At 38.6% G+C, this 27,833-nt stretch overlaps 2 long non-coding RNA genes across 2 annotated transcripts; one reads left to right on the top strand and one right to left on the bottom strand.

Moving 5' to 3' along the window:
* LOC147800056 (uncharacterized) lies at positions 1-18,255 on the top strand. Its single transcript, XR_015424380.1, has 4 exons — positions 1-60; positions 496-591; positions 6,513-6,806; positions 7,984-18,255. It is a non-coding gene; the product is annotated as an uncharacterized LOC147800056 (long non-coding RNA).
* Positions 18,043-27,833, bottom strand: LOC147800055 (uncharacterized). Its single transcript, XR_015424379.1, has 3 exons — positions 27,546-27,833; positions 27,058-27,154; positions 18,043-19,724 (listed from the first exon to the last, which is right to left on the bottom strand). It is a non-coding gene; the product is annotated as an uncharacterized LOC147800055 (long non-coding RNA).

Below are 27,833 nucleotides of genomic sequence, written 5' to 3'. Positions count from 1 at the left end.
GACAGAAAACGCAATGGCGGGACGGACGAGTGTTGACCACCAGGAACGTGAGACGAAAAGGTAGAGTTTTCAATCAAAGTAATGAATGTTTGAATATTATTTTTCCTTCATTATCGGTAACATTGACAGCAAGTTACTGCTGTCCACAAATAAAACGGAAATACGCCCTAAAAAGAGGGTTGTTTGGGAAACAGAAACTTTCCGTCACCTGGGTGTCATACTACCTAGTAAAGTCGGCCTAGGGCCTACAGGATGTACATGTTGTTGACACTTTGTTGAAGCTACTTATGAGTGTTGATACTTGTTGACACGAAATACGTAAGCACGACTGGTGCCTTAAAAACTTTCTTTCATGGATGCCAGTAATTATTCCCTACAGTGACCTATGCTAAGCCATCACAAAGCAAAAACCTTGTCCAGAAAAGTTCAATTTACATGTAGGAGGAAGGGAAATACCAAGTCGTATACTGACAAATCATGTTACCTGTCTCATAGGGTTTGTGCACGGGGTGTCAAGTGGCGTCTGTAACACCCTACGGGAACTCCTTCCACCTGTTCATCCCGAAATACCTGGAAATCATCCAGTTACCGGTATGTACTGTATACACGGACATAACAATGTTGGGCAGTCATTTGAAAGATGAATGCTAGTGATGTTTTTGGTAGTTGGTAGTTTTCCGTTCCGCAAACATTTGCCGGTTCCACAAACCTCGACACTCTGTCATGTCTGTATGGTACATGTAGGTCTTGTTTTTCCAACACAGAAGGACATGCACCACACTCACAGGAAGCGCCCACATTGTAATGTAATCGAATCTAAAACTTGTTCACGGAACTGGACAAAAACCTTGTAGTGAATTTTGTATCCAAAACTTTCACATTTTGAAAATACTGTCGTAGTATATTCATTGTGAGAAATCAGTTAATTTCCGATTACAGCACAGTCATTCGTTTGATAAAATTTCATCATGACGATTGTGTACATTTGTAAAAGTGCAACATATGCAACATAGCACGTACATGCAGAGTTGTTGCGAAATGCGATGAGGGAAAAACAGTTGTGGCCACTTGATCATGGGTCACTGCGGTGGCTCCCTCAGTAAAATATGGTAATTTTCCTAAAAGACCTTCAAGTAACCTGTCTAACAGAACTATGAACCAAGTCTTTGGTGATTCCTTCTTTAAGAAAATGAAGAGTATTTCTTCGATTTTGCAGAACCGGACAATCAACTATAGTTGGGATCTGTTTGGTCAAGGAACTGCACTGTAGACAGCAATAAACTCGTTATCTGAACTGCTATTTTAGCAGTGACTTTGTATCTCGTGTGATGAAGCCTTGTGTGTGTGCGTGTGTACTAGTGGACAGGCGAACAATATGTGTGCCAGAAGCACCACACCTACAAAGTGGACTTTGTTTCCACTATTATTGGAACAGGATGCGAATAAAAAGTAATGAACAGCCTTGTGTTCTTTAATAATGTCATGCTCTGGGGACCTACATGTACATGTATACTCCGACTTATATGTCTGAGAACTCCATGCTACATGTACTAGGACTCCGTGTGACTTAGAAGTGATGATGCCATTTTCAAGGGTCGTAGTGCTACATGTACATGTACATATATACATGTATGTGTTTTTCAATCCAGTTCTTGTGGTGAAACAGTGTACATTTGTAAGTTTCAGTGCATTCTAATGATGCGAAAGTGATTTTTAAGTCCCGAACTGACCGATGTGCTGCCGGTGAGGCATAATGATGGGTCCTGATAATGGTGCAAAACTTGACTGTAAAACTTAGCAAATTACATGACTTACATGCACATCACATTGAACCCAATTAAACTTTCCTAGCATGCTGTGCTTACATGAGATTTAAAACAGTTTCTTTGGAGATCATCGTTTAACCTTCTCGATGTTTGTGGATTTAAATCTGATGGTGAAGTCACATTTTTTTCATGTTGGCTGAAATAGAAGTCAAGTGACTGAATTTATGCAATCCGATTGGACTACATGTATGATGGAAACAGATGGCCAGTGGTTTTTATTGGGTGGATTTTGGGTAGATTTTGTGCCATTTTACATTAGTTTTCAGGCCACGTTCCTCCTATTCATCATGGTTTATTCTTTAAATAACCCAAAAAGCACCAACATTTTAAAGAAATGAAATTAAAAAAGATACAAGAAGAGATCAAAGTTTCTTTATTTCCATTACAACAAATGCACTGTCAAGTGGGGCCTTCAAATTTGTAGATCTAGGGACAAGGCTGATGGATTTAGACGAATTACATGTACATGTGGGTGTCATTTCAATGGTGAAATTGAACTCCACGTAGTAAATAACAATGCCCTGATGACACATTTTATGTAGTGCAATATATGCACATCTACTTTTTGGATTCAGTGGTGGATACCAAGCTGCGCCTGCATTGTCTGGAGTCCCAGTTATAACGATGATGGTTGCTGGTCTTATATTATTCTCTGCTCACCCTGGCCAGCTACATGTACATGTATGTGTCAGGCTTAAAAGTACATGTACATGTAGGGCAATGTGTGCACAGTTCATACATGATAACTGCAACAAGGAATGCAACAATTAGCTCCAGTCATTTGGTACATCAGTGAAGAATCAGTAAGTTGCAGGGTCATAAAACTCATGCATAAAGATGAAGAAAGCAGTAAATGTATACCGGTACAATGTACATGTACATAATGTACATGTACAGTAGGCCTACATATATGTTCTGTACATGTACCGGGTACCAGTCCAGCCCATGTACATATACATGTACTGTACAGTGTAGAGTTTGCCATGTATGACAATCTTTGATCTGACATCAGTGAAGAGTAGCACAGAAGATAGGAAATGGCAATATAATAATCTTCTGCTCTTCAAGATTAACTTGAGAGAGCTCTATAGTACACCGTGTACCAGTGCAAAGATCAGGCTGGGTGAGAAAAGCCAGGAAAATTTTGGTCGTTTGTTGGATACAATTTTTGGATCTAGCATGCAAGATATGGATTTTTTTCTGTTCTCCATACAGTACATGTACATGTATACTGTGAATTTGAAATTTTAATAAATATTGAAGGAAAAAAAATCAAACAGGAAAGTGAGCATTACATGTATGTCCCCTCGATGTTTATATCACACATTCCAGCCAGTAGGTTTACTGGATGATTTCTAGTAAAATCAAGTACATATATTGGTAAATTTGACATTTGCAAATATCGTCTGCAACTATTGGACAGTCACCTTGAAAGTGATGACATCAAAATATTTTTCTAGAATTATATACATGTACCCAGTGGTCTTTGTTGGAGCCAAACTGTGTGTAGTCAATGCTGGTCTTTTATGGTCATTAACGCACTGTACATTCTGTGAAGTTCTCTATCACTTCACACATGTCACAAGAACAAAATTTGGGGGGTGCTTGAAAAAAAAAGAAGCTAAAATGTTTGTATGTAACATCTTGTGGCCTGAGAGATGAGCCAAAGTCACAGGGGACAGAACTGGTACATGTACATGGCTACATGTACTGTACATGTATGTGCCCCTGTCATGCACCACCCCATACAATCCCATGTACACCGGCAGCCCTGGGTTAATATACTATACTGATGCGAAAGGATTTACAAGCATATCCCACCAAAATATCACTTACCATTGTACATCGAAGCAAAGCAGTTTACATTGTACGTGTAAACATGTACCTGTATACTTGTGCGTGAAATCTAAAATTTGAAATGCAAATCATATTCACAAGAATTAATCGTAACAATTAGCTGACGGCTACATCACTTTGAGATTGAGTTCAGAGTGTTTCAAGATGCTCAGACTCGTAAGAAGTACTCGAATAGTGGTAATGTAAGAATCTTTGGGTCAAACATTGGTGCCGTTCAAACCTGTGCTATTCAGAGAGTAAAGAACATACATGTGCGTGTACGTAACTCCTGGCGAAGATCCTTGTTCTGTAACATTCAGCCAGCCATTTGAGAGCACCAGGGCATGGGCCAAACCTATCATACAATGTACATGTTGGTCTCCCGATTGAGTGTAAGAGAGATCCCAGGTATGACCACTGTAGGAATCCAGGTGATGATCAGAGTCCCTGTTATGATGATGATAGTGGTGGTTGGTCTGGTGTTTAGTCTCCGTCCACCTTGGCCATTACCTGCTTGGTTTTCAGCAGCAATACGTCGGGCTTGATTGCGAGCTATTAGGATGATGTGTGCATACAGAATGAATATGGTAGTCAGCATTATAGCAGCAGGTGTAACAAGAAGATACCTGTATATGCGTCAGTCATCTTGTAGTCCCAGACACAGTTGGTACATGTAAGGGCCTTCCTGTAAAACGGTAGCTCTACCCTGAATCCCGTATAACAGAATAAAGATCAAGAATATCAAAGCCCATGTAGTGCATACAGTGATCTTGGATCTGAACTCAGTCATCAGGGAAGGGTACCGCAGAGGATAGGAAATAGCAACGTAACCATCAACTGTCAGTAGAAGAAGTGAAGTACCACTCAAATACATGCACTAATATGAGAACAGCAGTTGCCACACAGAGAAAATCACCCAGCAGCCAAGAACCAAGAAATAATTCCCCCAATAGAAAGAGACTAATTGTACCAAGATCGGACAGGATGAGAGAAACCATGAATACTTTGGTGGTCGGTCGGATGCTGGTAACACACCGTAAGGTGAAAAGCATCGGTGGATTCAGGAAAAATATCAAAAGAATTGCCAGTGTGGTAAAAACCTGTTTACAAAAATCTGGAATAGTGTTGTTCTGAGGTCACGTTCTTCATTCTCATCCTTAGAAGTGAAGGTGACTTGTACAAGTAGTCCTGCAGTTTCTGTAGTTTCCATGGTTTGTGCAAATGTTGACACTGAAATCAATTTTTACTTAGTTTTGAACACAGTCAGATGCAGTCACTGCTCTTGTGATGAAGGTGAATTCTTGGCATGCATACCGGTATAGACATGTTACATGTACATGTCTCTTCCTTTCTTGAAATAATAAACATCAGCATGATCTCAAAAGCACTTTGTCTTGAGAGATGAACACACAATGATGTACATGTACCGTGGTTAACTGCCTCGTTGAGGAGATTTTTGAATCTGCAGAGTCACCAAATACTGAAGTTTACTGTGTGTTGCTGCTGTGCCTTTATTGACTCATGGCATAATGGATCGTGAACAGATTGTGCGCAAGTACATGAACGGGTGCCTACTTGTACATTTAGCTTTAAAGGGAAAGGCGTGGGATGTGATTGATGAGAAATTGATTGGAATTTTTGACCATCTAGGCTGTGATTGGCAATTGCGTGGTTTATACATGTACATGTATAAGAAAAAGTTGACATTAACCATTTTGAGGGCTTGATCTTTGCTGACTGGTTGACTATGCCCTTCTGGTGTCAGTCCTAGCAAGCGGTTTGGTTCAACCTGTGAATGACTTGCTGTTTCAAATCCTTCAATTTCTTTCTTGGTGCATAACTTAATACTGTAGTTTGTTGGCAAATTGGTTGTCTTTATCCCCAGATATTTGGTTTAGTTGGTTATAAGTAATGGGGCAAATTTTTCCACAAAATAACATGAGGGGTACAATGTATGATCATTTTCAAAATGTTATACTGGTACAAGCACGGGACATACATGTACATGTTTGGTGTGTACATTTTGTATCCGTTTGAAAAAGCATTCCTTTTTGCCACAATTCCAAAATACTACAGAATGAACTCAGTGTACTATGTGTCATTGAACTTCATTTTTCAATGCACTGATAAATATTAAGTTGCATTCTATTATATCAATTGACTTGAGCTAACCATGAGAGGCTTCCAGAATGGCACGATCATGTCTTAGAAATTTACTCTTCATTCAAAGCATTTATTTGACAAAAAAATTGCCCATAATGCAAACAAGGTTTTTTCAGGATTTGTACATTTAATTTGTGATATGAATTATTGTAAAACTGAATGTGCATGCACATAGATGTACATGTACTGCTAAATTCACACCGGTACTTGTATGGCATCTGAATTTTATTGCAATTCATTGTGAATGATTTGCTGTGAAAGTGACTCAAAATCCTCTTTGACACTTCCTAATGTATTATCAATTTCAAATCATTTAAATGTAAATAGTCCAAAGTGCATTTGTTCATCTTACAGGGAACTCATATCAATGCAATGATTGATAAGTACATGCACGTACATGTACAGTGTAGATATATGTTCAGTGTATGTACATGTACATGTACAGTGTAGATACATGTACGGTGTATGTGTGTTGACATTCTTCTGGTATTTAGTGTCATTTGTGTCTGCTACCGATATCTTCTACCCCTTTTAAAACATTTGAAATACATACATTGGAAATTTACTGGTATTTGTTGCTGGTTTCTAATTTGGGGCATCGTGTATTGAAACGTTGATGTGAAAGTTCATGTACTTGTACATGCATGATAAACCATGTCCTGTTTTTTTTGTTGGTTCTCTTCACAGATACTGGAGTTTACTACCAGCTTTGAGTATTGGCTTGTGATCTGACCTCCAAGCTCACCATCATAGTACACCACGCACCTCTCCATGTCACCATGCTGTCTGCTTGGATGTCAAGGAATTCCTGCTACATCATCACAAGTTTTTAGGTCAACCTGACCTTGAAGGATGGCATCATACCCCTGGCATTGGGCTGGCATTACTTGGTGCCAGCATTCACTGTCTTCATTGGCTAGCACCTGCTTGTGGAACAAGGTTAAGGGACAAACCAATTCAATTGGAGGGCACCTTTAGCAGGTAGGATACATGGCAAATTATATTCAGATATGATAATGTTACGCACAAACAGCTTTGCCTCAAGGATTTGGTATACCCTAGTGTGGATCCACATTGAGTTGCACTGTCAGCCTCAAGGATTTGGTATCCCCTTGTGTGGATCCACATTGAGTTGCACTGTCAGCCTCAAGGATTTGGTATCCCCTAGTGTGGATCCACATTGAGTTGCACTGTCAGCCTCAAGGATTTGGTATCCCCTTGTGTGGATCCACATTGAGTTGCACTGTCAGCCTCAGCCTGGGATTTGACTTTCCCTAGTGTGGATCCACATTGAGTTGCACTGTCAGCCTCAAGGATTTGGTATTCCCTAGTGTGGATCCACATTGAGTTGCACTGTCAGCCTCAAGGATTTGGTATCCCCTAGTGTGGATCCACATTGAGTTGCACTGTCAGCCTCAAGGATTTGGTATCCCCTTGTGTGGATCCACATTGAGTTGCACTGTCAGCCTCAAGGATTTGGTGTCCCCTAGTGTGGATCCACATTGAGTTGCACTGTCAGCCTCAAGGATTTGGTATCCCCTTGTGTGGATCCACATTGAGTTGCACTGTCAGCCTCAAGGATTTGGTATTCCCTAGTGTGGATCCACATTGAGTTGCTTGTGATTATCCCTATTTTAGACTACATCTTGTTGGGCTTAATTAATTCCTCACTGTTGTCTGTGATCTGCCTCAATATTTGCATAAGTACATGTACATGTAGATGGTTGGTCAAAGAGCCAAGGTTGAAATGAATATTTGTTGTAACAAAGACAAAATCATACATGATGTATACATGTACGTGGGTCACTCAAAAGAATGTGTCTGCATCTGTCATATACGTGTATAACCAAGCATTGCAGTTTAATATATTTATGAAGATTTTAATCATATTGTGAAACTTACCTTGGAATGTCAGTACATGTATACATGTATGTGCTACAGATCTCCTGAGTGGCCGGTTTTTAAAACAAATCTACATTTGGTTATACATGTACATGTAGATTGGAAATGTGACCATTTGGGACTGGAAGCTGTTGTGAAAAAGGAACTGCCAGTATATTTCTGAAAATTGCTGTGCAGTATAAGAGTGTGGTTTGATCAATGGGCCCTGATACACTGAAGTGTACGTTTAATCTCTTTCCTTACATCTTTCCTGCAGATTCCCTGTCAAGGAAGACAGCTGCCCTCAGATCATCAAACCAACCCAGAAAGCTGCATGGAAGTACACCCTGGAAAACCCACTGGATGTTGCTGTACTAAGCCCCAGGCACTGCAGTCAGTATCATGGATCAGTCATCATGAGAGAGGACTTGGTGAATATGGACTGCATCCAGGTTCCCCAATTCACTCAGTCAGTGGAACATATCCTCCAAAGGAAGACAGCCTCGGTGAAATGACTCCTCTAATGGAACTTACAGGAGACAGTCTAATGGAACTCATAGGAGACAGTCTAATGGAACTCATAGGAGACAGTCTAATGGAACTCATAGGAGACAGTCTAATGGAACTCATAGGAGACAGTCTAATGGAACTCATAGGAGACAGTCTAATGGAACTCATAGGAGACAGTCTAATGGAACTCATAGGAGACAGTCTAATGGAACTCATAGGAGACAGTCTAATGGAACTTACAGGAGACAGTCTAATGGAACTCATAGGAGACAGTCTAATGGAACTCATAGGAGACAGCCAGTCACACAGCATGGAACTCATTACTCCAGAAGGACAGATGAATGCATGTATTAAGTTTGCTGTTAATTTCCTGCCGTTGGACTGGTCAGTCACTTTCAAAGCCCTTTGCTCTGTCCAAAGCCCTTTGCTCTGTCCAAGACACAAGGACTTGTCAAAGTTTTCATTTCAATATTGGATTCTGTTGAAGATGCACATGTGCTACATGTACATGTACATGTACAGTACATGTTCATCAGCCAATTTGCGTTTACATTGTACCTTTCATCACTGCATGACTGCTGGTACAAGACCGTATGAAGGAAGCCTGTGACTTGGGATAATTGGAAATGGCGTTTGACATCAAGCAGTGTACATGTACAGTATGTACACCGCTTTCCTTTCATGAAGGATCAGTACGCCACTGTTGACTGCTGTAATAAGATGCCAGGAACCCATTGCGTCAGACATCTAGAATTCTACATGGATTGCAATCTCAGAGCAGGTCACTGGAACTGAGTTTCAGAAAGTGACTTTTCTGGATCCATTTGACTTCCAACCCTGTCCCCTCAGTGCCACATCTTTGGATCCAAACTTGAAGTTACCATTTGGGGGACTTGTGGACAACCTCAGCACATGAACAATGCTGGACACTTCTACTTGTAAAATGAAGGACTCTGGATATGTTTTAATTATCCAAGGCACAGAATGTGTCATGACATTGACAGTGTGCAATTGGAAAGCATTTAACCAGCCCCCCTACAGAATATCTGATCTCAAAAAAATTGAAATTTGTTGAAATTTGATATTTACTTGTCGGTAAAAGTGAAGATGTTTTTAATAAGTTTAATTTTCAGTTGCTAGAGAGAACATTTGGTAATGTATAGAATAACTGAAATGCACATAAAAGTATTCAGAAAATACCCAAAACTCTTCTGAAAATTTAAACAATTTTAAACTAAAAAGTCTGACTACTTACACATACTGCTGCAAGGAAATACATGTAAGCTGAAAAAACTCCAAATTATTATTTTGACACTAATCCTTAAAACCCTGCAGCATTCTTATGGGGGCTGGTTACCTGAATGGTATTCATTACTCTCAATGAGTACATTTGCCTGGTAGTATGCCTGTTGGGGGACTGGGTACTAGATTGGTAAACAACACTTTGTTATCAATGGTCAACAGTCACCACAGTGTACAAACTGTCTCTGGAGAAAAAACGCTTTTCATTCTTGGTGTCAGACTGTGGAGTTGCACATTGCTTCTTCATGGGCATTCTCTTCAAGTATAAAAACCTGATATTTCTACATGGTTGTTACTCTGTTGATGATTTTCAAACGTTTCTCTGGTTTAGAGTTGGACGTACGTGTATTTGATGCACCCATGAGGTGTTTCTGAGTTTCCTCAAAAATTCACCAAAACCACATCATTTGAAAATTGACAAATTCCTCAAACATTCAATGTTTACCAATCTCGTGCCCAGCATCTTGAGTATAATCAGCACTGGCACACATCCAAATCACATCATTTAATAGTTTGTTCTGATTACGTATGCTTAGTATTCATTAATAGTGTGAGCAGCATCAGACCTTGAGAAGATGTAGTTTATTCCTTCAAAACATACTGTACAGTACTGTACATGAACCACTGAGGTGCAAGTAAATTTAGCTTAAAGGAAGCTAATTAAAGTTATTGCTCTTGAGTCAGTTCAGAGCTACACTTCTTTTTACTGAGTGGTTAATAATGGAAAATGCTGTGTCCACAAACTTCAGTGAATTTCTTTTCAACAGTCACAATCTCCATTCACGTCCAACTCCATCAAATTTAGGTGTGTGGTAAAGACCAGTCCTCTTCAGTTGAATGCTCTTTTTAAAAAAGCAAAGAAAAAAACATATCTAATTTTGAAAGCATTAACATTTGCATAAAAAGTCCAACTCCATTAACAAGAAGATTATTGCATGTCACTTGATCAGGTTTTTATGTCTTTCGAAATCTTCCAATAATATTCATGTTCATTTATGATGTATAACTGAATTTTAAGTTTGTGTTAATTGCTATTTTATCTCCATTGGATCCAGTTTATGTTTTTACAGAATTATTTGTGTGTGTGCTGGGTGCTGATTATACATCTTGAAGCCACTGTTAACGTTACACTATACCTTTCCTTCACCAACAGGCAAACTCAAATCTCTCGAAGCACCCTAGCGCATACAAGTCCCCCCTGGTGTGGGCTGCGTGTTCCCCGTCCACAGGCACCGACAGGTTCCGGTGAGTTGCCCTGCTGCATAACTTGTGATCGGTTTGTTCAAGATGTGTTACAACTCTCAGATCATTAAATGCTGGGGTTGGCAGCAACATGGTAAGGATCCTGTCAACTTTGACAATCGGTTTATCTTTTCTGACAAGCAGATGCATGTATCCATGACTCTAAACATTGCAAATCAAAGGAACTGTTTTTCACACCTACTCAAAATTGCTCCATCGATAATTCAGAAATTCCAGTTGATCATGGTTTGGATCCAGCAAAGTGAAATGTTTACAAATGGTCACTTTTGTTCACTTTCTCTTAGACATTTTTAATGTTGGATGATTCTAAGGCAGTTTTCTCAGTCTCCTGTTGTGGGTATCTTCCATGGTATAACTCAACAATCTTCTGTCTTTTGTTGTGCCTACTCAGTCCACAGTCAGTTCTTTCGAACAAAGAATTATAAGAAAAATGAACGCTTAGCAGCAAATGAAATAAAATTCAGTAAGTGATCAACTGCACCTGAGCTACCGGTATAATGAAAAAAAGGAAAGAAAAATATGAGAAGGAAATCATCCCTTGGGGGAGGGGTGCTTTTTAGCAATTTTGTGACAAAAAGTTCTTGACCAAAACTAAATAAAAAAGTACAAATAACATTTTTTGATGAGCAACATAATTAGCATTTTGGGGGAGATGAGAGAGCAAACTTTTCATAAACCCAAACCGCCATTTTACTGTTGATGTAATAAGCCAAATTCAGAAATTTTGATGTCACTCTGATAAAAGAAGTATTTCAGTCTGGTTTTTGTGTTTGACTCAGTTTTGTTTTTGAAGCAACTACAAGAAGTACATGTAACCTTCATTTCAACCCTTTTTGTCAAACATTTTAGAAACAAAATAGCTTTAAAATCTCTCAAAGTTGAAATTGGAGAAAGATAAATTCAATTGCAGTCAGTTGACTAATTTTGCATTGTTGAAGTGCTTGTAGCATGGCAAGAAGAAACAAGAAATGAAAGCCAAACTCCTTAACAAGTTCTGTGGAGAAGTCCCTGGTGTGTCAAGGGGGAGAACCATGCTGTTAGATTGCTGGGTGGACGATGCATCCAGACCATTCACTCCAGGCAAAAAAGGAAACACACACTGGCTCAGAGTTTGTCCAAAAAAGAAGGAATTTCAATGTTTTGGAAAACTACTGTACAGATACACATGCTAGGAGCTACAGCATGCAATGTGTTGACTAGAGAACCAGAGAAATGCAAGTCTGTCATCTGATGTTATTCTCTCTCAAATGAATAGACAATGTTCAAAGCTCAAGCTCTGTACAACAGAATTCCATCCTTGCTGAATGACATCCTAGCTAGCAAGGGCAGAAATGAACTGGATTGATTCCAGAATGAAAAAGCTCTCTCAGAATCAACTCATTTGATTCAGGAAAATTTAACTTGTATCTCAACCATTTCCTCGTCCCCTAAAAACAGGGAAGGGAACTACCGGTACTGTATAGCAACAAGCAAAGAAATGGAATCAGGACAAATTGGAAATGGTGTGTGTTGCCCTCAATCAGAGGAGTGAATGGTCTGGTAGATTGGATTGCCAATCTGCCTCTCAGTATTCTAAACAGAAACTGTGGCATCGACACGGGGAGCCAGTCCCAGCTACAAGGTCCATGGTAAGTTTAATTGAAGTTTCTTGTATTAATTCATGAACTGTGTAGACATCCTCATGTGTTGCTTGATAAACCCAAGGTACATCTCATGGCTAGGAGTGGTACACTGGCTGTATAGACAAAGACAGGAGTGCACAAATAGACTTCAGTCTACGGCAATACCAGTACACTTGATCAAGGCATTGACCTGTTAAAAAATTGATACTAATCAGAGAACATGATAGAAGCAAATTGCAGATACTGCAACAAAAGTTCTCTTTTATGAGGTAAAAAGGTTATGTGATGGAGAGAGGCTTGTATGGATAGGTTGAAAAATTCCACTGCTGGTAGTGAAGACGGCCAAAATGGCTTGGTTGATGAAGCATCTTGACACATGAGCTTTGTGTCAGGGACTAGGGTTTGCTAGCTCCATTCTTGCCAGAATCTACAGGCATCTAGCCGGCACAATCTTCACAGACACCCACTGAAGGTCGGGTAGAGAGAGACAAAAGTTCATTTTGTTTGACTGTTGTTACAACAAACAACACTTGTTTGCTGTATAGTCATATGATGCCTGCTTTTACCAAATATGTACAATCAACTTGTGCTGGTTTACACAGCATGTACATCACATGTATGGATGCTCTTATGAAAGGTGACATCGTTTATCCTGTCAGCGAGTGACAGGTACTGGGTGTTTCATCAATCCATGTTATCAATAAAACTCCAGAGCCTTGTCCATGGAGATCATGTCCCTAGAAATGATACTGTGAGGAAGTCTGTCTTCTGCAGTTGACTTCCCCTTGGATCCATTATATAGTTACACCTTCACCTTCAGAAACTCCTCACATCAACTTCCAGTCTTTGCCGATTATCAGCTAAATCTTGTCAACTTCATCCCAGGCATGAATAAGAATTCATTCATCTGACTTGCCTGGCTTTGTATGCTGATATTTTCCTCTTTATGAATGGAAGGATTGCCAATGCCTTGATCAAGTGTACCATTATAATCCTAATATCAACAAGTTACCTGGACAAAAATCTGTTCCCCCTTGCATGTACATGTACATTGAAATTCATAGTTTAGCAACTGGACTGTCTAAATGACCAGATTCTAATTCAAATAAATTGTTGTTTTAAAAGTGTATTTCTAGTATTCTGATCCAGCTTTAAACCTCTGAAGACAGTTGGTCTTGCTTTGCTGTTGATGGTGAATGCCTACCTCTGTAGTATATCCAAATGGAACAAACTTTGCCCTCACCACCACCACCACCAAAAAAAAAGTTGCTCAAACCTGAAAAATATGTCAGTGGATTGGGGACAGTAGAACCACTTCTTAAAGAATGAATTCTCATGTATGGTACTTTTGTCAAAGGCTAATGTTCATAAAACATTCTAGGGATGAGTTCACATTGTGTGGCTAAGTCCACATCGGTGACCAATGTAAATGTGGCTTATGGAAAGTAAATTTTAAGAAGTCCTTGCTCCTAACTCATGTCCTGAAATGGAAGTATTTTCAAATAGCCAGAGTCAAATCTCTTGGTTAACTGTTCTCACTCCTCTGCCAGGAATTCCATTCCAGACTTGAAAAAGTATTGGAATTTTAGGAGTCAAAGATTTCACTCAGTTTGAAGTATGTACATGTCTTTGTACTGTGTTTACAACTGCATGCATTTTGGAGAAACAAGGTACGAGTGAAATTACTGAAACTTGGTTGGACCTTCTCTACATCTACATGCAGCAAGTTTGTACATGTATTGACTTCCATATTTGCCCCACTGAAAAACCAACTGAAACATAATAAAGCAAGAGGTATTGCCTTGGACTGAAGACTATCATGCTCCATGCAGGTCACATTTGTCAATCTCAAAGATATCTTTCAAAATAGTTTGAAGAAATGAACTAGGTTTGTCTCAAACTCTGAAAACTGATGCAATCTTCCTTGGAGATATTCCTCCAAGTGTTCATGGTCAATGGTCTGGAAACCGCACTGTCAGTAAGCCAGTAATTTATGGTTGTCAGTTTGTAATATGGTCAGCTCAAAAAGTGCCTCACAATGGATAGGAATAAATAGAGGTCCTTCAGACTTGGTCACTTACCTTGTTATAACAGGAACCTTGTATTATCAGGCATGAAAACAATGAAAAATAAAGGATTGGGACCTGAAATTGTCCTTGTAAAAAGCAGTATCTTGTATAAACAGTGCTCTTATTAATAAGGTTGGACTGTACATGTAAATCTAACTTCAGAGATAGTGGACCTTATGTAGGGCTGCTAGTCTTTTTTTCTTCTTTGTACATTGGCATATTTTGTCTACGATGAAACATGATACAGGACAAAAGTTAAAGTTAGCATTTCTTTTGTGAATGTATTTTTTCCGCAGATCATATTTCTGATCAGACAGGTTTTTCTGCTTATAAAAAAAGCAAGCAATGTATTGAGTAAAATTGCAGCGAGTGATACTTTTTAACAACTCTGTCACTTAAATGAAATCCTACAGTGCAGAAAAAGTGAAAGCAATAAATGCATCTTGCTTCCTCTGTATACAATGCATTGCTTGCCAATGTCTGAGGCAGGACAAATCCAAGTGAAGTGATAAATGCACACAGTAAGGTGGGGCTGAAATGGTAACAAATTTGATAAGTTGAAGTTGTTTCCGGTGACAAAGTAATAGTGTGTGCTTGATGTGGAATAATCATTGGAAGATAAAGATATTTATCGAAACAAGTAAGCGAATCATAGGGACTACTGGAGTAGCATAAATCTCCTTGGCTGAATTCATGTTTTAGTCACAGTTTCCAACAAATAAACTTAGCAGTGGCTAACATGGTGGTCAGAACTGTTTGAACCTGGCTTTTGGTCTTCATGTAATATATGGATTAATTAAGCAAGTAGAAATAAAGTCAAAGGCATCATTGATAGTGGTATTGTGTGAACTTGAAGCAGGGCCCAGGAAAATCCATTAGATACTTGGCCAAAGTTCTTTCTCTTGTTTTTTAATGCATGTCGAAGCTGTTTTGGTGAACTTGCTAACTGAAGTCCTTTCCTCAACCCCCTCAAATGGAAGGAACACGAAACTCATGCAAATGCCGCACTGACTCAAGTGTCATTAGTCTTAGAAATGGTGGTTCCTGTTGGACTGAAATGTCTGCCTAAGAGCAGACATGTGCAGGCAGATAGTGCAATTCAAAAAACCAACATTTTGGTTGGCAGTTGTTTGCCACTTTAATGCACATTTTGAGGTGAAATATGACTAATTTCAGGAACAACAGATGTGCAAGGCAGTGAAGATTGCACTGTGTGGCATCTTGATGACAGCCACTGAAGTTACGTTATGGTGCGCTAATGCCTTCTTGCATATGACGTGTGGATCATGTTTGTCCCTCTGAATATGTACAAATGCATCATGCTATGCTGAGAGAATTGCCCCAGTCAAACTGTTAATCCTTATAATGTGGGAGTATCACTTAGTGCGGGGATGTTGACATGTTACGTTGCAACATGTTTTTTTTCTTCACGGTAACCCATTTTGAGGTGCACAGTAGCCTGAATCACTCTTGACATCATGAAATCTACAGTTAGCAAGTTTGCCACAACATGCAATCAACAATCCATTTTTTGGTAAACTGTTATGATGTATCACGCTCTTGGTCAAATCATATGCTTTTTAAAAGCTAAATTCGTTCAGGCACGGAGTCAGTGAAGTGATATGCATTTGTTTAAAGTACGGTTTTTCCTGGGCCCTGTTCAAGTCAGCATGTGAGCATGTGCAATATCTCTGATTATGTAGACCAGTGTACACCAAACTGCCATGAGATTGTAAGGGTGTATGAGAGCAACACATGAGGATGTAATCGTAAAGTGCATGAATTAATGAAAACTTCAATTAAATTTAGCATGGAGTACGAGACAGGCTAACCCCGTGTCATTGGACGCCACAGTTTCTATGAATACCGACAGGCAGATTGCTACCACATTGTCCACCAAGTCACTGAGCAGCATGGTTGCTCAGAAGGTACGACACACCAGGGCATAGCAGGCAAAATGTACTGCTTAAAAAAAGGAATACAATTTAAATGGAAATGTCTGCACTTTGATTACTGTCCTTAATTCAGCTCTTTTAGTCTTCAAGAACCTATGTGGATATCTGAAAAAGTTGGCTGCACTTAAAACAAGCAGCACACAGGAGTTATTGAAAGTTGGACATTGACTATTTCCAGAAAAGCAACGGAAGTCAGGAACTTGTTAGTTAAATAGAATCCATGGGCAGAAGCTTGCCAATAGTTGGTTTACTTGCACGTACATGTAACAAGCGAAATAAGGTCACAATGACTGTATTTTTTTTGCTGAAACATATTTTATTCATAAAAGTATCCACTTGCTTGGATATGTGCTTGTGGTTTGTTAATTACAATGTATTTCCAAAGCCACTTGAATAAAATAGTTAGTAGAACACATTGCTGAGAACTTAACACAATAATGTTTCGTCTGAGTTGAGTTTTACTCTACTAAAACCCTAAATGAGCTCAGGTGGTTACATTTCAAAACATTTCTGAAAAGTTGCTTCAAAAGTGTTTATCCTTGGAACACAGAGCGAGCAAAGGTAATAAGTTGAAAAACACTTAAGTCCTTCTAAAACTCTTTCTTGGAAGTTGCTTCAAAACTGGACTTTCTCAAATGCAGGGCTGAAAATTTATTGATAAAGAAATGGATAGAAATTAAATAGTGCTGAGGAAAGTATTGTGGTGACCTTTTTTAGTTGAAATGGTGCCAATTAAAACAACAAATTGATGCAATATTTATCAACTTACGATATAAAGTTACGATACATTTGGTCCTTGAAAACCCAAACGAAAGGTGCAGTTTTTTACTTTGCCAAGAGCTTTATTCCTTTTTCCAACAAATCTGATATCGGAAAACTTTTTTGAACTCACAAATCAAATTGCACTCTATTACATTGGAACAGGAATTGGAAGCCCTCAGGGGATAGTTTGACCTCAGACAGAGGGTGAGAAAGTGTACAGGAAAAAAAACAGTCAAACTGACTGTGGATCTGTAACGTAAACAATCGGCAGTTTGTAGAGTTAACTAGTGATGGTTACACACAATAAGGGACTAAGAAAACTGACTTGGAATCAGAAGACGTAAAATTTGTCTCAGAAAAACAAACCAAATTTGACAAATTGGTGAACATTTCATTTAAAGGATCGTGACCATGATTTCACTGTGAACAACTGAAATATCAAATGGAAGCAATTACGAGTTAGGTCGTGAGAACTTTCCTTTCTTTGCTATCGTTGGAGTTGTGGAAATACATTGCCATCTGCTGCGTGGAAAAGTGAACCAATTGTTGGAGTTGATGGGATTCTTATTTATGTTGCAGTCAACTTAGGCATTTAAGATCAAGAGAGTTTGTACACATCAAGAACAACTGATTGCGAGTTTATGCAGTGGGCAACTCACTGGACCTGTTGGTGTCTGTGGGCGGGGACACGTGGCCCACACCAGGGGGGACTTGTATGCGCTAGGGTGCTTTTTTTTTGGTCGCTCAAGTTTAAGTTCAATGTCAAGTTCAAAGTGAAGGTCAAGTTCAAGTTCAAATAAAAAAAAACAATGCAATTGTTTCTTCAACTTTTTTTATTTCACTGTCAGGCTGCTTGAAATCTACACAACTGAACTGAGTGTTTAGAACCTGCTTTCAGACTGGCTTATGAGGGCGCTACAGAAATTGTCTTTTTCCTACTCATCTATGGAAATTCCAGTTTTGCCCACAACACAAGTACTTTGTACAAATACGCCAATTTGTGTTCGGGAATGGCTCCAAAAAGTTTGTAATAAAGTAAGTCTTTGTTCCCCTTTGTAGCACTTTACGATCTTTGATAAATATGTAACTTATTTCTAGGGATAGTGTGTCTAAAAACCAATATCTAACACAGGCCTGCTGTCCATTCCAACAAATAATGCACAAAAACTTGAATTCGATTAAATAAAGACTATTTTTTACAAGCAATGATAGAGACGGTTAACAAAAGGCATCAAAGTTCTGAAATATGGTACCATCAATTGCAAGGAACATTGTTCAAATGCTACGGGAAAAGAAATCCTACCCTTTCAAAAAACAAACTGTTTTTGCAGCAAAAATGTGAAATGGACAGCAGGCAACATCACCCACACCAAACAACAAACGTCTTTTTACTGTCACACTTGATACAGATCTACACTAGCACATCACACAACTGCAGTAATACTTTGCTCAACTGGTCATCTATTCAACTTCATATTCCTTTTTGTTTAAATAACTTACAAATTACTTCAACCAGCAGTAAAATACCATTTTTGGCAAGGTGTAAGTTGACTGGTAATAGTCTTTTTTAGATGAAGGAAAGCTTTGAACTTCTAAACTTGCTATCACATTCTTAGACTGTTATCTTGCCAAAGTGACAATGTAGTAGGTTAATACCTCTCTTTGTTTTGCCATAAACCATTTTTAGCAAACGCGATAAAGTCCAGTTGTAGAATCAAATAATGTCAAATTACATGTAAACACAATTTGTCAATGTCATCACTGATTTACAAAAGTTAGAAATCAAATGTACATGTATGTTTACATGTACGTGATGTGCTAGTGTAGATCAAAAAAACTGAATACTGTTTATACAAAGTATAAATTTAATTAAAGTAACTTAAAAACTAATGAACCAGGCACATGTCCTTTCTTTCAATGTGTCTTTCTAAACTCAGTCATTCAAATACAGTGTATTTCCTTGGGTCCAAAAGGTAAAAGAGACCACCATCTCTTAGGTAAAAATCAACCAAGAGTGAATGCTCCTGAGTTTATCCATGTGCACTCTTCAACTCAACAATTCAATCATTTTTACTTTATTTCAATCATGAAGTAACATGTGCCTGGTTTCATTTTGTTGCGTCAAAAAGTACGGCAAATCCATGGCATCATCATTTGCTTTAGTCTTTACTGAACTGTAATGTACTAGTAGTATTGATAGTTTCACAAATCTTTGGCCATTTCAATTCTCGACGTATTCCGAAACAGGAGAACCTGTTGACTGGTGACAAGTAATAAATGGAGACTTTCTACCAGACAACAATTTTTCTACCATCAGTTATTCTCAAGAGATGCATTTGTCAAACATAAATGCATGCATGGTGTCATTTCAATGCCATGGATTTGCAGTTTTCTTAGATGTTTGCAGCCAGTCTTAAAGAGGAGAGTTCCAAAGGGTTGACATCAACTTGAGGCATCAGTGATGGGGTTGTCATCAGAAGCCCACGCTGTCAGAAGATTGCCGAGGTGCTGTCAGTTGTCATTGTGACAAGTTAGCTTGAGGGGGGAAAAAGAACGGAAACATATCAGGAAGAGTACATTACATTTGCTTCTTGGCAGGGTACAGGATTTTGTCAGGAGAGTTGAGTTGAGAAATGACTTGATTGGCCATGCAGATCTAGCATTCTGGTATGGGGAAGGAGCCCAATGTAGATGTAACCTCCCTCCTAATAACTGACAGACAGTATCCTTTCAAGCAATGAAGAGGAAACAACTGTTCAAGCATTGCATGACAATTATCTCTAAGTATTCATTATGGACACGTACACCCTTGAAAGTTTAGCCATTTCTGCAAGCAGGGCCAAATTCATCAATATCGGAGATACATTTTTCCTCGCTGGTTTTTACATGACTTCTGCCATATGGTTTTTGCATTATTTAATATGAAGGTTTCACGGTGTTTTTGCAGCCGTATACTAGTTATCCTGTACCCTGCCTTCCCGATTTATCGCTTTGATACAATGTATAATGTACGATATCCTTCCTTAAAGATGCTGATATTCCTGATTTATCGCTTTAATACAATGTATAATGTACGATATCCTTCCTTAAAGATGCTGATATTCCTGATTTATCGCTTTGATACAATGTATAATGTACGACATCCTTCCTTAAAGATGCTGATAAAAGGAAACTTTAAGAATGAGCATAAAACTGTTGAAGTCCACACAGGAGTAGTTTGATCCAGTTGGGGCAATGGATTTCTACTCAAACTTTTACAGCAATACAATATTTACCAGTAAGAGAAAATGTTCTGCAGTGTTTGACAGAGTAAAGATTAGGAAATGAGCAGATATGAGGATACGCTGTATGCCTGAGGCAGATATACTGCATGTGGATAGATCCACAGATGAGAAAAGTGAAGATTGCAGTATGAGCTCTGAGGATAAAGGAGAAATTCAGCCCCATCACCAGCTTTGGGCAATCAAGAAGGCCCAAGTACCAGCTAGGGGGCACGTCATTAAGAACAATAAATGTTTTAACCAATTGGGGGTCTAGTTAAGGGGGGAGGACTCTAGGGCCCCTTTAGCCAATGGTGTAGAGAAATGGCTGATTCTTTTTACAAGGAAATGTTATTCCTTTGAGGCCATATGTCGCATGTTCATTCAGATGTTCATGGAGTGGAATATACAAGAAAAATTTCTAGTGAAATGCATTTTCTCTGCGTGGGCACCATGTGACTTGTAAAATCCAATCAGACTCTTCCTTTTCCACCAATGAGGTGGTAATTATTCAATGAGCAATAAGTGTGCATGTACAGTTAATGTGCTCACAAAGGGTTGGTTCACTGTCAGCAAACTACAACTTGCAGTGTGTGAAATTATTATTCACCACTGGTCCTTTGCAATTTGTCTGCTCCTAAGATTCCTTCAAGCAAATCATACATTTAAGACAGCGAGTGATGTAAATGAGTAACTCAAACTTGAAGCACTGATCTGGAAATGAGTTGCTGTAGTTGCTATACTTAACTTGTTTCTCTGGTATGCATTAAAGTCCAAGCTGGCAAGAACAATTCAATAAGAACTTGCCTTCAGAAGTTCCATTATTTCAGCAAGTTTAGAGTATGAGAGACTTTCTCCTACTGCCATGTGTACATAGATTTCTTTGTCAAATGATACCGTATGTTGAACAAGTATGTCGTGTTACTTTGTTCAGTCAAACCTACAATTAGAAATTACATGTCACAAACAAATGTTAACGTTTGTGCTTAAGTTGATAAAAACCTGATTTTTCCCCTTTTTCTTGTGTTTTCAATGCTGTCTGCACCGACAGACAGGCTAAAAGTTCTTTGTCTATGAGGGCAATCCCCCTCAAAAAATAAAAACAAAAAAGTGCAGCATCTTCTTGGAAAAATATGCAAGATGGAACTGATGAGACAAACTGTAAATGAATTGTCTTCAAAATGATGTTCCTTTCACTTCAACAAGATATTCCACAGCATTTTTAGGAATTATCAAAGATGAATTTATGCCAGAGAAAAAGTGCTATGAATTTGGCAGTTTTTATATGCCAAGTTCCATCTGATGTTGCAAGAATATGCCACAAAGTACCAGTCACAAGGAAACAACTGTACTACATCAATATACGATTTCAATCCCCTTCTATTTCACACTGAGTGTTCATTAACAATTTTCTTTTTAGCTCGAATTTAAAGTACAAAATCATACATTATATAAAAACAAATGAAATGCAGCTACCAAATATACTAAATGTAGTGAGACACACATACATGTACACTGTATCTGCCAGTCAGGTCTGGTTCCCAACTGACACCCTGATGTGAGGCCATTCCAGAGATCCAGTACATTCTATGTAAGTGTGTAGAGCTTTCAATATTTGTCACTTCTTACACGGCTGAGTTTCTTTGGGGCAAAAAAACCTTTTCCTGCAAGCCTTTGAAAAGGAAACCATGTCATGTTGTTTAGTTACCACAGCCATCTCCTTTGTGACGAGGTTCTGCAATTCTCCATTTCCCCATCAGGCAATGTGTCATCATACTCATGAACTGTTACAAGTTTCCACTTGCCACTGGATGGAGACGCTCATAGTCTCATTTCTCCGCTACTCGGTGGAGAGACATTGTGATGAATTGTCCATTTCCACTGTGAGAAGGTAATGTTGCTGTTTGGTGCTGAATGAAGAGACGTGATCAACTGTTACAAGTCTCCATCTGCCACTTGGTGGAGAGGCATTGAGGAATTGTCCTAGGTCTCCATCTGCTACTTGGAGAGACACTGAGGAATTATCCTAGGTCTGCATCTGCTAATTGGTGGAGAGACATCATGGTGATGAACTGTCAAACATTAGCTGCCGATGAAGGTGGCATAATGAGGAAATGTGACAGTTACATTGCTACTCGCTGGAGATACATGTATGTGAAGTGTGCAGCTCTTTATAGATGGAGAAGCGTCACTGGGTTGAACTATTATAGTTTTCCATGTGCTACTGGGTGGCGATAAGTCACTGATGAACCATCAAGGTCTCCACTGCTGACTGAAGAGAGACACAGATGGCCAAGTCCTCAATATGCAAAAAGTAACACTGAAGGTGGCGATGGTGAGAGTCAGCATTCAGGCTTCATTCTATGACCCTCGTCACAAGAACTTAAGTCCTCCAGACTAACCCCTCATCACTGATGTACTTGAACACCTCGGCAGTGGCATGGAATTGGGTACATCTGTGGTTAGCTTCTCTCCCGTAATCTCATAAGGACCTGGGCCTAGCCATTTGGAGCTGGAGAAGCAACCCAGGTACATGTGAAACAATTCTCTGCCCAGTTTGTCCAAATCCGGCTTTAATATTTTTGAACTTGTTACAGTCACAATTGTGTAAGGGAGCTGCTCTCTCCATTACCGAAGTCTGTGTGGAAACTGCTCTCAGCTTCACAGTAGTGGGCCATCACCACTTGCCATAATCACACTACCTGACAGAATCAGACTTTGAAATATGGTTTCCTTTGCTAGGCTTACAGGTGTTACGTATAGAGAAATTGATAAAATGTCATTACTATGAGGGATTATAACCAATTTGCTGTAGAGGAAGGTGTGAGCATCTTGACTTCTCTTCCAACTACAGTAAGAAACGTAAAAAAAAAAGTGGAAAACTACAATCGACCATTTTGTAACCATGAAAATCTTACGCAAGTGTTTGAAAACACGTCAAATAAGCATGCATAATAAAACAATGAAAAATGTAGTAAATGAAATGTAAATGGCTATGTAACAATTTCTTACTTCAACCCCTGAAAATGCACCCGAGTTTCATTTAATTTTCATTTTTTTGTTTTGCTATTTTTAATCCGTACTTTAGGGCCTCTTTGGTTGCATGCTGATGTAAATTTCCATGTTCATTACCGAAACTGTGATATCATTCCATGTACTGAACCTTAAATTGCTGGAATTTTGCATCGTAAATTTGTTTCTTTGGCAATTGTTGTATCAGTGAATGGCAAAGGAGCCAGTGAACAACCTTTTCTCAGAAATGTTTTGGTAAGAGAAAATTAAGGGTGCCAAATTTGAACATGAAGGCCTGCAAAATGAAGTGTCTTCTTTGATTTACATTAAGGCAACAGCACCATCACTTGTACAGAACAGCTTGGACAATTTTTGTGTGTTGAATCACATGCACCTTTCAGCAACACTTGACTCTAAATTGTTGATGAAGATGAAGAAGAGTATTCATGAGTGAGCGAAGTCATTCTAACAAAATTCATTGCATGCAGGGTCATGATTTTAAAAAGCACATCATGTGTACCATTGCAGAAAGTGTTTTTTCCAGCAAACTAAGCAAACAGTTTTGATTAAACTCTTTGTCAGAAAACTAAATACTTTTCTGACGAAGTAAAATGCTGAAATAGGTCGCCACAAAATTGGAGGGTTCATTTTGCTCATTCAAATAAAATAATAAATATTACATGTATAGCACCTTGCTGAAAACATTAACCATAACAGTCCTGAATCCTCCAATTCAGTATTGGAGGCTTAAGGACTATTGGGGTTAAATGTTTAAAACAAGTACTATCGGTAAAGCATGAAGAAAACTAAGCCAGAGATTGTTGGCAAAATGTTATATTCTGAATCAGTTTTTGGTCATGAGTTTGTTCTTATACAAAAGATTCTAGAACATTGAGGACAATGGGTGTGTACAAAAGGAGTATTTTCACTGCCATTTTTGGCAGTGAAAATACACTGCCAATTCCAAAATGTGTACCTGAATGTGGTACACCTTGAAATACACCAGTTAACTCCTATTCCATCACAGAGCATGGGTGGTGTTCAAATAATTATTGATTATAGCCATCAATCTCATCACGCTCAAGAATTCACTTCAAATAGCAGGAGTCCGATTTGGCAATAACTTCCTCAATCCCTCCCCCCCAAAAAAAGAAATGGCAATGGAATCTTCCCAGTCAGCATTTGTGTTTAAATATTTATCCAAATGTTAATGTCCTCCAGTCTCCAGCTATTTGAAATGAATTCTCCTCATGATCTATCCATTCCAATGTTGATACATGTACACAGCACGTGACATTTTTCAATGAAACCTGGACAGTAAAATTCATGCACATTCATAATGACATTGAAAAGTTGTTGAAAATAGGCAGTATACATGTATGTTGTTTGAAGTCACATACATGTCCATGTATATGTCCGTGTCTAATAAACTCAGTAGCTTTATGACCCCAAACCATAACACTATCATTATAACATTATTATTATTATTCATTTTCGATGAATTGAACAGTTAAAATAGCAATTTTTCATTCTCCAAAGCCCTTCTAGGATTTTGTGAAATAGACACTCTAAACTGTCCAAGTTTTGTGGAAAAATGTTACATATTTTCAAAAGAATGACTGAACAAAGAAACATTTACTCAGTGAGATACTCTACACGCAAGAAAAAGACCTCCAGAAAAAAGGGGGAAAAGATACCTTGAAATGTTTGCTATAATTTTCGTTTGAAAACACTTTCCTTATAATGATATGAATAGAAATCTGCAATAGTCACATGGCAATAAGTGAAATCTCAGGATTAATTACATGTAAGTATGGTCAGTGTTCATCACGTGAAACCATGCACGGTTTGAATAGAAAATTAGCAAGGAAATATGACAATGTAAACACAATGAAGCACAGCTGGGAAAAGTAACATACACGTAACTCGAGATGTTAATTCTTCAGCCAATTTTTGTGCTTCACTTTTCAGACTTTAACAGAGAAACAGGCTTCTCACTTCTCAGACCATAACAGAGAAACAGGCTTTATATCACGCATTGGCATGGCCACTACATGTATTATACATGTATGATTTCATCACTCACGTTCTAACAACTCAGTTTTTGAGCAACATTTTCAGCATATTCAAAGATGACAATGAAAGTATCTTTCATGCAATGACAACTGAGGACTGTTCAGTAAATTAGCCTTCAACATGACTAAGGACTCATTCCCCAAATTAAATTTGCCATCTATTTGATCCAGCTTTTTGGGTTTGAAATAAAAATTGCTTGACAACTCTGATGTGAACACATAAATGTACAAAAAGTTTCACTTTCTAGAAAGTCAGCGATTCAAAAGCAGCCACTTTTTATAGTTCTCTACCATGAATTATAAAACAAGGGGCCATAATGAAATTACAATACAAAGATTTGAAAGAGAAAAGCAGAAGATTTGATTCAGGTATTTTAGGAAGAGAAGGAAGTGAAGAAAGTGACTATCCCTAGCTGCCAAACACCAGGAAAGCACTGCAATTTTCTCATTGCTACAAGGATTCCTAATATTACTTCACACAATCTTAACTATAGTCATTGTGAGAGGTATTATGCCTCTGGCATTATTTACAGGCACTTTTTATGGTTTGTTTTATTCAGTCTTGCTAAAGCATTAAGCATAGTGCTCGATAGTTTGAAAACAGTGTGTGGTGGTACCGGAAGAGCCAAAGTTATCCAAAGATTTTTGTCATTTCGAGAGTAACAGCCCCAACTGGATCTCATTCTACCTGATTGTACTGTAGATGTACAACATATTGCACACAATTTGTAACGAAACCAATTTCCAGTTTAGATTTTAATTTTACCTGCTGCAATTTTTATTGATTCTTCAATCCTCAAAAGGCAACTGTTCTACATGTTTTTGCCTATCAATGGTTTTATTACTACACCGTTATTTTGGATCATTTGATGTGACAGCGCCATTTCAGAGTCAAGAGCCAAAACAAATCCCTTCTGTAAAATTACAAATTCCTATTTCTATTTAATTTCTATTTAATTCTCAGTCAACATGGCCATGAAATTAAAAGCCTGCTCTATTTTTTCTATTCCTTAGTTACCTTTGGTATCCTGTTTATTGCCAATATCCACGCTCCTCCTACAGTGTACAGAGGTCTTATAAACAATTTGAAATCTGTAAAGATGAGTGTACCCAGCTCCATCAAAACTGAGCATGCTGAACTGATGACTGTGAAGGACTACTCTATTAGTTTTGGCCTCCAACTAAATGTAACAAGCATTGCATAAATGCTGCAGAAGTCAGGGGGCCCATCATTTTGATGCCTTGATCCAAGTAAAACCCTTCTTTATCGATAAGAACAATCTTTTGACAATTTCAGTCAAAATGCAATTCTTGAAGTATCTGCTATGGTTCAGGTTTTTCAAATTGATAAGATGTTAGATTTGATTTCCATGCTGTATTCATCTGAAATGAGTTATCCACTTGCTGCCAATTATTTTTCCACATGACAGTACATGGAAGTTTTGGACAAAATGTCCATAGATGTCAGCATGCTCTGTTCAGTTTGGATGGAATGAGGTTACACTAGTGGAAAGAACTCACCCAATGATGCCCTATTCAGACTATATGGGAATGCAGCAGGTCTCAGGTTGTCTGATGTTGCTTTGTATGGCAGCAGCGTTCAAGCATGTATCACCACCTGTGAAGAGAATACAATCAGTATCTAAGGATGAACAAACCTTTGAAAACGCCGGACTTTCTATTTTTTGTTGCTTCCTTGCTGGTCCATTGCCAAATCTGTGGGAAACCATGATTTTTTTACAAGTCTTCTCTAACAAAAACTTTAACAATTTAAGGCTCCCATTTTTTCATCTTTGTAAACCATGCCTTTGTCATGACTGACAGCCACTCTTACAAGCTGAAATTATAAAATGAGGTGTTGAGGCACCTTATATCAAAAGCCCTCACGATTCTACCACAGAATAAATGGTGATGTTGAGCCTCATTGAGAGTTTTCACAAAATCTGAAGAGCTCCCCACTCTCCCCATTCTGTAGATTCTAGCATAGAGTTTGAAGGAAGAACACTAACCTTAAGGGGACTTTGATAGAAGCTCTGTGTCAACCTTCACTAAAGCACCCTGTCTGTCAGCCAGATTGTCAAAATCTGAATGTTGAAGATAGTGACAATAACATCTCTCTGGAAAGATATCAAAATCAAGGGAGACTGAGGAAGAGCTTCACTTCTAAAATGCACTGCAAAAACAGGGCTGCTATGTTAGCATTACTGTGTACATGTACCAAAAAGACAAGTCATTCATGCTGTACATGGCCTGTGTACTGCATGCTTTACACTGCACAGCACAGTGCACTGACTATG

Source organism: Acanthaster planci, linkage group LG02 (assembly GCF_054643075.1).
Source record: "Acanthaster planci isolate LZ-2023a linkage group LG02, COTS_SCS, whole genome shotgun sequence".
NCBI lineage: Eukaryota > Metazoa > Echinodermata > Asteroidea > Valvatida > Acanthasteridae > Acanthaster > Acanthaster planci.
Note: the sequence above shows the minus strand (reverse complement) of the source record. Positions and strands in the feature narration are given on the sequence as shown.